This window comes from Balaenoptera acutorostrata, chromosome 5 (genome assembly GCF_949987535.1).
Source record: "Balaenoptera acutorostrata chromosome 5, mBalAcu1.1, whole genome shotgun sequence".
Taxonomy (NCBI): Eukaryota; Metazoa; Chordata; class Mammalia; order Artiodactyla; family Balaenopteridae; genus Balaenoptera; species Balaenoptera acutorostrata.
In genome coordinates, this window is record NC_080068.1 from 123,777,336 (window position 1) to 123,785,865 (window position 8,530).

Below are 8,530 nucleotides of genomic sequence, written 5' to 3' on the forward strand. Positions count from 1 at the left end.
GATATTTGTGGTGTCATCATACTTATGGCTGCATCTGTAGACCAAATCTGTAGGTTCTTTTTTGTTTGTTTCACCTTAAGTTTCACTTTAATGAAGTGACTAGTGTTGCACATTCTATGGGTCTGGACAAAAGTATGATGACATAGATCAATCATAATGTCAAAGTATTTTCACTGCTCATAGAAACTTCTGGACTCTGTTGTATTCCTCTCCCCTCTCCCCCCAAACTCCTGACCACCACTGATCTTTTTATTGTTTCCACAGTTTTGCCTTTTCCAGAATGACATATAGAATCTATTTTTCTTTTTTCTTTTTCCTTGAAAAGAGAGCTTCAAAGCCTTTATGTCTATAAGACCACTCATGGCCCACCCATGCGAGGACCGGACAGGCTCTAGGTGGCAAACTCCCCCACTAAACACTGTAGCTTTTCCAATATTGAGCCCTGTCCCACTGGTCCTGCCCAGCCGCCACGTGGAGGACGTGTGTTGGGTATTTGTTGGGTATTTTGTGCCCCTTGTCACAATGAGCCCAGATTCCTGTCAAGTGTGTTGTAATCAGACGAGCCATTTCTTCTCGTTCCCTGCTCTGAGCACACCCCTATAAGGTGTTTTCAGTTATGTCTTTCTTTTAAGATTTTATATTGTCCTTTTTACCCCTCAATCCATCTAGAATAAAGTCTTCAGCTACAAGGTAACTTCTAAACAAAAACATTTTAAAGATACATTATAGCTATATAGATATTACAGATATATAGTTATTGTAGATATATGTACAGGAGCATTGGCACGTGGTATAAGATTTTGGCAAGTACTTTCTGAGGATCCTCTCTGACTTTTGGGAGCCCTCTGGCTCAGAGAGCTGCTCTCAACCACGTGGAAGGTTTAGGATTAGAGCCTGACCCTGTCAGGAAGGACCACGTGGTTCAGCACTGCAGGTGCTGGGTCAGTATGAGGAAGGTTCTTAGTCAAGAATTATCTTCCAAAAATCAAAGACAGTGATTTCCAAGTGGATGAAAAAGTGAAGAAAGAAACGCAGCGTTTTTCTTAAGAAAGTTCTTGAAGAGTGGAAAAAGAAAACCCAGTGATTTCAGTGAATGCCAGTATAGCAGAAGAGAGGCAGCCCCTTTCTGCACGAGCTAACAGGATGCTAGTCAAGAACACAGAGAAATGTCTTAGACCGTGAACTGTGTGCGAAGATTCAGAGACTCCAAAAAAGAACTTGATGATTCTTATTCCATAAAGAGCCATAACAGATGGCCTTTCTCAGAAAAGTGTTCTCTGCTGGCCTGGTTGATAATCGTAATGTAGTTTTGTAGTGGCTGCTAATTTACCAAAGATGACCTCAATGCTTCAGACATTGACACTTAAGTATAAAGGAACTTCTGGCTGTAATGTTCCTGCGGTTCCCAGTGAAGCGAAGCTGATTGGTTTTGCTCCTGGAGTGTCAGATGATGGGTGTTCTTTGATGTCGTCCTTTCTCCATTACATTAACAAACCCTCAGCCTTTCCTCTTTCTGCCAACTGCCTCCTTCCTCTTGCAAAAGCTTAGTAATATCAGAAGATTGTGAAGAGGTCAGTTTAGATGAGAATGGGAGAATAATTTTTTAAAGCTTCCCACACTCTGAGTTCTGCTTCTTATTCTAGCAATCCTCAATCCAAGAACATGTAAATGCCACACTGGCATGACTGTTGCTAACTTTTACAAGCTGCATTGTAACATCCTTAGCAATCAATTTGGACTTCGCTTATAAAGAATTTGAAATGCACTCAGGTGGTATGTTTATTGGTAGAAAAGAACTTTCAGAAAGTCATCAGAAGAAAAAAAATTTTATCAGAAGTTTAGTTTTTCTTTTATTGTTAATTTTTTGTTGGATTATTGTCCATCAGGCTATTTAATTCTGTACTTAATATATATATATATAAGATTTAACATATATATCATATACAAATTGTTTTTATATATTATCTATAAAGGGAAAACATCTGGCATATATGTTTCTTACCTTTAATTTCCTTTTTTACTTAAACAAATAGCTTCAGGTGTATCTTTGGAGTATCTGTACTTCCAGTTTTTGAAATAATCTAATTAGGAACTAGGAGGCATATTCTATTGAAACTAATCGACAATCTGTCTTTTGGAAATTGGAGTTGTCTTGCAGACATGAACATCAAGAGTGCGCCTGAAGCTGGAATATTGCCGGATCTCCAAAATGTCTCTACATAGAGTGACATATGTAAGTTCAGCTTCATAAGGATGCTTGCAAACTAGGCTATAACATAAAAAGTCCTCATTCTGCAAATTGCTAACCCCGTATCCACACCTGTGATTTAGCTTCTCCTTGAGTGATATGATTTGTTTTTCTACAGAAGGTAAATGTGAAAACTGGAATCTGAGTTTAACTTGAAATTCCTCAGAACTGCAAGATAGAATAAAAATTTTGAAAAGAATTTTGTGTAATAGCCAAAATGTAAAACGCTCTTACGTTTTAAAAGTAAGCACTTCTGGCCCAAGTAGCCCTTGGCTTTGAACTGTGGCCGATATATAATGAAACTAATAACTTTCAGATTTTTAAACAGAAAGATAAACTTGCAGGGAGGCGGGCTCTTTGCATGGTACCATTGCTACATTCTAACTAACCCTAGATATGGGAGCACTTTAATGTATTTTTTAAAATGCAAATATATACTACTAAGAAATAAGGTATTTATAATCACTTTACCATAAATTCAGACATTATAAAGCCATTTATATAAAATGTAATGTAATTTAACTTTTGTATATTATTTATACAAGGATACCCCTGAAAGATGACTGAAAAGATAAATGAAAAATGAAAGTATAATGCCAAAAAAATGACAAGTGCTGCTCCATTATCTCCTTGTATGTCAAGTTGTCCAGCATTGGTTGGTATTCCCTCTACAGTTCCTTTGTAGACCAACTGATGTTTTTAGTTTAGAAACTTGTATGAGAATTTTTTAAAGTTTATGATTATTATTTTTGTAATACAAATAGTTTTTTCAGAATGTGTCTGTATAGTCTTTAGTTCATTCTGTCTGGATCAAGATGAGCTCTTTTAATTTGCGTGCTTTGATCCATTTTCAGTTGCTTTCAAATTGAACATCGTTATCACTCCCTGTTGGGTTTTCCTGGGGCTTACATCTAGGTTGGTCTGCCCCTCTGTCTATCACCATCGACTTGGAACATTCCGCCCATTCCTCCTGTCATCTGCAGCTGTGTCTTCCTCATCTGGGTCTATACCACCCACCCTATGGGTGTGCTGTACTTCCTTTCCTGTACTTCTAGCCTGTCCCAGCCACTGAAGCTAACCCTACGTCTTTGAGTGGTATGTGATAGGATAACCCTTTCTGTGTTTGAGCCACTCTTTTAATAAGCATAATATATCTCAACTTAACAGAGAATAACCACTTTTTATGCTTTTGTCTTGCAGAGATAATCTTTGGATGGCATCTGATTTTTGTGTTAATTCTATTTATGGTATCTTTATCAACATGACTTAAATTCTCCACAAGTTGGGGACAGTTCACAGAGTGAGTTTCATAACTTGCAATTTCACATGAAAAGATCTGAGAACTCCTACAGTAAAAACTGGGTTGGACAAAGCATTTCTTACATTTACGAGGAAATCCTTTCCTGCACAGCTCCTATTTTTCCTCCTATCAAGCACATTTTGGGAAATGTTACCCAAGAGAAATTTCTTTAACCGTCACAGTAAGCAAAGGGAGCTAACATACGATGAAAACCACCCAACTGCCAAACATCACATATTTGATATCATTTAACTTTTTACAAAAATCTGAGATTGTTTTCTTGTCATTTTTCAGTTATGAGAACTGAGGTTTATTAACATCGGGCACACTTGCTCACATTCATACCTGTGCAATCAGGGCCAGAATTTGTACCTGACTCCAAATCCCGTGCTCTTTCTACAAAATTTTCTACAAAATTTACTCATTCATTACATTCTTATTTGATAGAAGTGAATCTCTTGACGATCTCAGATAAAAGCTCTTAAATTATCTCAACTATTCCTATTTGGAAAAAAACTCTTATTTTTACCTGATGATTTTTTCATTTTACTGGAAAGCAATCAGTGGAGGGTGAAGGAAATTGATACTAAATAATTTGGTAATGAAGCAAGAATTAATGTCTAAAGGTAAATTAAAAGTTTGCTAAATATTGTTAGTGGTAGTTTCTTTTGAAAAACATATGACAAACTGGAAAAAAATTAAATTTACAAATATAAATATAAATTTATGTCAGAAACATTGGCCTACCAGTTCCTTATATTTTAAAAATTCATTTTAACTTTGTTTGTAAAGTTTCTTAGTGATTAATCTATGTCCTGGGATTAACTTTAATGTTCAATGGGAAAGATAGATTTCTGCCATACTGTTGGAACCTATTGAGCTAGGAGTAATAATAAATTAAAGAAAAAATAAATTAAAGGCTAGTTATTCTTTTGGGGAAAATGGATCTACATTTTGCTAATTAATGGAATAATACATTTTGATTAAAAAACTTACAAAGTTTTGCTAGAATATTTGAATATTATAATAGTTTGCTCACTTTAAATTGCCAAAATTTGACTGATTGCCTCCTGTGATTTATAGAAGGAAGATAATACTTCTAGAGACATTGAAAGACTGAGGAATAGGTTGGAAATTAAAAGGAGATTCAATCTCCCCTGGCTTCAATGCATTTTCCCCACAGCTGCTAGAATACTTTTCCTTAGACAATAGAAAGAATAGGAACTGCCTCTCTTTGGTATCACCCATGCATCACGCCACACACAGTACAGTTTTATGCAAATAAAAGAAATTTCCAATAAAATGACAATGACAAATAATAATCCAAAATAGATCATTGATCAAGATGAGAGTTAGGATATGTGTAGAATTGGCCAAATGTCCAAAAATGTATTGATTTACAAGAAAGTTTTAAGCCATCAGGAATTTTACCTTAACTTCTTATTGAGGAGCTGCCCTGTATTAGAATTCACATTTTGCTGCAGAATAATCTGAAGTTTATAATGCTAGAGTTCAACTTTGCTGGAAAGTAACACCACCATCTCACTGATTTTTAAAGCAGAACTCATTTGGTATAGTTCTTTCACAAAGGAATTCTATTACCTATGATTTATTTATTAACAACCTATTAAAATGTAGATTATCAGTTATATGCAAGTAGGCACTTCATTGAGAGAAATAAGGAAATTAGACATGGGCTTTGGTGGTTTTATTTCACTGGAACTTTTCCCAAAGTTGCTTCATTAAAATATTTTCTTAAGGAGCTTTGTCAGATTTTGGAGGAAATTCAAATGAATAATTGTATTTTATTTTTATTATGAAGTTTTCCACTTTAAAATATATTTGAGTGTACTGTGCAGTGATCCAAGGTAATATTTTGTCAGACGTGCAAGCATAGCATTTGAATTGTTTAACTCATCTGATTATATTGGATCTGATTATATTATTATAAAGCTACCACCAGTCCGACTTTCCATTTTCAAAGATATAATAAAGAAAAAAATATGTATATTGTATGTGTACATATATTCTTCACAAGACCCTTGATCTAAACTCTGAGCTTTAACTCCCACATTTGTGATTAAGATTCGTTTGTTTCAAACTAGAGAAACTAACTCTGACTGACTTAAAGAACTGATTGGAGAGATACTGGGTTACTCACATGAGTAAGAGGGAGGTTGTAGAACATGGTCAATCTTAAGGGGCCAAGGTAGCAACCACTATCCCCTCAAGGCACCCTGCTGCCTTGAAGTTCAAATTCCAGCAAGGGAAAGTCCAGCCGGCCTGGTTTGCATCTCATGGGTGTCCCTTGCCTAGGAGAGGACAGGACACTTTAGATCAAACTGGGTCCAGTGGGGAAAAAGATAATTTTCCTAAAGGATATTAAGGTGCTATTCCCAAAAGAAGATGGAATGGGTGTTTGGAAATCAAGAAAGCAACAATTTCTCAAATACCTTTAATAAAGTATTATGCTAGAGTAACTTTCCTCAGAGAACCAGGAAATCTTATGTGTATTTTTATCATTCTTTTGAGTATGCACATGCAAAGATATATAAGGAATAATATTGCCTAATAATTGACCTTAAAGCATATAATTGACAAGAGGTTTTGAGCTATGTCTAAGACTGAGTTAATTGGAAGTATCCCATTTTATAAATGAGGTAGTTACTGTATATGTAACCCAAGTTTTAACTCCGAGCTCGTATAGATAGAGAAATTTGTTACAGCATTTAGAAAACTGGTGATTTTATTCACATATATCTTTTGGGAGAGAATCCTCCTTGGGAATATCCCATTTCTTTACATCTTGCAAGCAGAGACACTGATTGCCTTAGTTCTGGATTATCTTTTCAAAAATATTTTTCAGGGGCTTCCCTGGTGGCGTAATGGTTAAGAATCCGCTTGCCAATGCAGGGAACACGGGTTTGAGCCCTGGTCTGGGAAGATCCCACATGCTGCGGAGCAACTAAGCCTGTGTGCCACAACTACTGAGCCCGTGTGCCACAACTACTGAAGCCCGCGCGCCTAGAGCCCGTGCTCCGCAACAAGAGAAGCCACCGCAATGAGAAGCCCGTGCACCACAACAAAGAGTAGCCCCCGCTCACGGCAACTAGAGAAAGCCCGCGCACAGCAACGAAGACCCAACACAGCCAAAAAATATATATATATATATATTTCAGAAGATAGAGGAAGTATTTCCTTCTGGAGTAGGTGGCAGACAGGTTTGCTGCCCAATATAATAAAGCTAATGTCTCTTTCCAAAGCAACAGTCAGGCAGGATTACTGCCCATCATAAAAGGCTTGGGTTCTCTAAATTTAGGGTTCCTTTCCTGTAATGTGGCCACTGCTTGTGTAGGTGTCACCTGGCCCTCTTCACTTTGCCCTGTGGGAATCAGGCTCAGATAACGGGCACAAGGAGATGCTGATATGGTGGCTACTGCTATTGCTGGGAGTAGTGAAGTCTTCTGTCTCTGACCCAGGAATCTTGTGTCTTCTGCTAGCATTCCTGAAACTATGGCAGCTGACTTATGTATTTCAGACTTTTACAGTTCTTGACAATAGCAGCCTTTATCAACATTGACATTTTTCTTTACAGATATTGAAACCAAGGAATTTATTGAGTCCCTACCATGTACCAGCCACTGTGTTAACCTCTTTATATACATAATTTAATCCTTAAATAATCCCATAAATTAATAACTATTTTCTTCATTTTGTGCCTTAGCACTTAGAGAATTCATTAGAATTCATTTCAGAGAGAGCCTTGCCATTTGTCTGTCTGTTTGTTTTGGTGACAGAATACATTGATAATACTCTTGAGTACAGGGTAAGACCTCAAGGACACGTTTGAAAAATAAATGACTGTCATTATATTTTTGACAAAGGGGTAAATGTTTGTTGCTACTGAAAGAAGGGAAAGAGTTGCAAGTTAGAGAAAAAGTCAGAGACTGAATACTACGTGGAAAAAGGCAGAAGAGAAAGTAAAAATAAAAATAACAAGGCAATAAAGCTGTGGTAGAGGGCAAGGCAGGGTACACAAATACTAGACAGGAACCTGTAGTGGGATGCTATGAATGCAATCCCCATGATCCCACAAATATTTAGGACAGACTGTACAAACCATGAGAAACTCATTTCAGGGATTAGATTACTTGCGGATCCTCTGGAAGGTTCCGAATTTCATATCCAAGTTTACATCCAGGGTGACATGAGGTTTGGAGGTCATGGTGAGTTGGTAAAACAGAGATGGCAAGACAGAGATGACAAGCCAGAGGGTCTTGAAGTCCCCAAATACTATGTGGGATACTTATTCAAGGAAAACCTGATGCTCATAGAGGTTGAGTATTTTGGTCAAACTCACAGAGTTATTGTGCTGTGTGGCAGAGGTTTTAAAAACGGAACACTTTCATCATGTTTAAGTAGAGAATCGCATGCAGAAATACAGTCAAGAAGGTTTTTTTCGCTTAACTTATGTGGAACCCAAATATCAAAGCAATTAACATAACCAAGCTGGTGCAAATGATTTTCAATGCTTGATTTGGATATCTTGAGTATGTCAGCTATCTCCTGCATGGTATAACATTGATTGTTCTCAATTAATGTCTTGATTTGATCGCTGTCAACTTCAACTGGTCTACCCGACCGTGGAGCATCGTCCAGCGAGAAATCTCCAGCACGAAACGTCGCAGACCACTTTAGACATGTTTGATCAGTCACAGCACCTTCTCCATACACTGCACAAATCTTTTTTTGTGTTTCAGTTGCATTTTTACCTTTCTTGAAATAGTAAAGCATAATATGCCGAAAATGTTGCTTTGCTACTGCTTCAAAGGTCTCTGGTTTATGGGACTAGATGAATGACAATTCTGTAGATGAAAATAGGAAATAGAAGACAGAGTGGGTTTAGAAGGGACGATGGCATTCATCACAGTTTGGGACGCACTGAGCTCTTTATTAGGAATCAGGAGAGGGGTCTGGATTAA

General features: G+C 37.1%; 1 pseudogene; it reads right to left on the minus strand.

Moving 5' to 3' along the window:
- Positions 1-480: 480 nt before the first annotated feature.
- On the minus strand, positions 481-598 carry LOC114236493 (small nucleolar RNA SNORA11; annotated as a pseudogene).
- Between the last annotated feature and the right edge of the window lie 7,932 nt (positions 599-8,530).